This window comes from Galeopterus variegatus, unplaced genomic scaffold, assembly GCF_000696425.1.
Source record: "Galeopterus variegatus unplaced genomic scaffold, G_variegatus-3.0.2 Scaffold1848, whole genome shotgun sequence".
In the NCBI taxonomy this organism is placed as follows: Eukaryota; Metazoa; Chordata; class Mammalia; order Dermoptera; family Cynocephalidae; genus Galeopterus; species Galeopterus variegatus.
Window position 1 is genome coordinate 138303 of NW_007727959.1, and position 2617 is coordinate 140919.

Genomic DNA, 2617 nt, shown 5'->3' on the forward strand with positions numbered 1-2617 from the left:
CTTTGTTTGAAGACTCCAATGAAATTTTATTTCCTCTCACAAATGCTAAATGAAAATAGTAGTAAAAGCAGGATGCTCTGTAAAGAATTTTTTTTTTTTTGTCTTTTTCGTGACCGGTAAGGGGATCGCAACCCTTGGTGTGGTGTCGCCCTCACCGCACTCAGCCAGTGAGCACACCGGCCATTCCTATATACGATCCGAACCCGCGGCGGGAGCATCGCTGTGCTCCCAGCGCCGCACTCTCCCAAGTGCGCCAGGGGCCGGCCCAAGAAATAGTTTGACTATCTTGTACCTTTCAGGTGAAAACAATCAACCATGGACTCACAGTCAACTCTTCAAATCAGGCCGACTATCTACATTTTAGTTCCATGTATATTTTTGCTAAATTTTGTCTATGTGACTACTCTATTTTTCCTAGTTTGACCAAGTCTAAAAACAACAACTTCTTAACTATATTAATAACGCATCACTAATGTATCCCAAAATGCTAAATAGGAGGAAGAGCTTTGTTTTACACAGACCACTAAAGAAAACAATGACACTGTATTAAATTGCCTAGTAACTTTAGCATGTTTCAATACCATGCTTGATGCATTTATGCAAAGTAGGTGCAAAACAATTCCTATACTCCGAACAAATTGCTCGAACATCATTTAACAACTTACAAACGAACTAAGAGGTCAAGAAGCAAAACAAAATAGAAAATCTAATTAGCTACAACTCTTTCTGAAGAAAGAGACAAGTTCCTGCAAATATTTTATGCTATTTTCCATCCATAAATAAATGCTATGAACAATGCAGTAATCAGCACGTTTGTGCTGCTGAGAGCACCTTCTTAATTGCTTTTATATAGCTCCACTATTATATCGGGAATAATTTTTCAGCTCGGACAAACCCCAGCTTTGTCACAGTGATCTACCTTAAAACCTTTTAACAAAAGCTTAATTTTGTCTTATATTGACAGAGACTTCTTTGGTTCAAGGAATCTATTTTTGGTTAAACGCACTAATATTTATATTTTTATTTGAATGCGGTTATCCAGATGTGCCCACTTTGACAGCGTGGCTGCTCCTGCTCCCTGACCCGTTGTCTTCTGCCCCTACTGCCTCTAACACGAGGACTCCTCCAGGCTGCTCCTGGAGCTGTGGCACCTGCTCAGCAGAGCAATTACCTGGCACCACAGGATCCCCACCACAACATCCGTCCATTCAGAGAGCACTTCAGCCAACGCCCTGGGTAACGAGGCCAACTCCCCAGGGTTATGGTATGATTCTGTATGCAGGAAGCCTGGACTAATTATTGTGTTCTCCCCTGTTGCAAACATACAGCTACCCCCCTGCAGTAGAGCCTCCTTGCTCTCCAGAGGCCATGCGACCTGTTCCCATGTCTAAACTTTTCTCACTCCCTTCACTTCTTTTCTCCAAAGCCCCCGACATGCTGCTGCTTGGAGCCAACTCCATGGAGATCAAGGGAGCTGGGGGAGATGGTGGCAAATGTTCCTGTTCCTCTTCCTGTTACTTTCAGGGTTTTGGCTGCAGTTCAGCATTATTAGACTTAAATAGGCTTCAGTTGGCTAGTCTAGGATGAAATGTGTTGTGGATTGGATTGTGTCCCCCAAAAAGATATGTAGAAATTCTACCCCTTGTTACCTGGGAATGTGACCTTATTTGGAAATAAGATCTTTACAGATGTAAGATGTAAGTTAAGATGAGGTGTTACTGGAGAAGGGTAGGCCCTTGATCCAGTGTAACTGATGTCCTTATAGGAAGAGAAGAGCCCCAGAGACAGACACGGAGAGAAGATGCTGCTGTGTGAAGACTGACACAGGGGGCAGAAGGCCGTGTGGTGACAGAAGCAGAGCTTGGAGTTACAAAGCTGCTCGCCAGGGAGCACCGAGGACTGCTGGCAACCATAGAAGGTAGGAAGGTGGGCACGGCACCTTCATCTCAGACTCTTGGTTTCCAGAACTGTGGGAGAGCAAACATCTGCTGTTGTAAGCCACCCTGTTTTTGGTATTTTGTTACAGCAGAGTCACAAAGAAGACATACAGCATCCAACCTGTTTCTTAACAGAGTGCATCTCAGACAATTTATCTCCCAATCCAAATAACTGGCAAAACATCAAAAACAAGATTTTTTATTAGATGGAGCAGCCTGTGTTCAACTGTTGTTCTCTTTTGAAACAGTGTGTTTTTAAGTGCATAATTGATCCTTATTTTTCTTCTTAATTTAGTGGAAGAATGCTTTCTAGCGAACCTGTTGTAGGTTAGGCTGAAGTGGAGTCTGGGTTGCAAGTTGATTGGGATCAGCAGGCCTGTGGAAGGCAGGAAGCAGGACTGGCAGAGGGCCTGGCCCACCTGGCAGGGGCTCTGTCCTGAGCGCTGCCCATAGAGTGTCTTCTGCCAGCTCATGTGGCTGGGCCTTTACACCCTGCCCGCCAGTCCCCAGAGACGTGTGGCCCGAGGAGGGGCGTGAACTCAGGCCAGCAGCTCTCTGCTGCTGGAGCTGCCCCTGAAGGCACTGGCAGGTGAAGGCTGCTGCCGACTGTTGAAGGGCCATCTGGGCAGCAGGCCTGTCACCTCCTCTCTGTGGTTCAAGGTAGAGCTGCTAGCACATAG

The 2617-nt window shown here is 45.7% G+C and overlaps 1 long non-coding RNA gene across 2 annotated transcripts in view; it reads left to right on the forward strand.

Annotated features, from left to right (window-relative positions):
- The first annotated feature begins 243 nt into the window (after positions 1–243).
- Positions 244–2617, forward strand: part of LOC103595793 — a 5057-nt gene continuing 2683 nt past the window's right edge. The window contains exons 1-2 of one of the 2 annotated variants that reach the window (XR_550984.1): positions 244–1236; positions 1766–2597. This is a non-coding gene — a long non-coding RNA (uncharacterized LOC103595793). Of the gene's footprint in view, positions 2598–2617 lie in introns of both variants that reach the window. The other variant, XR_550983.1, reaches the window with a different exon arrangement.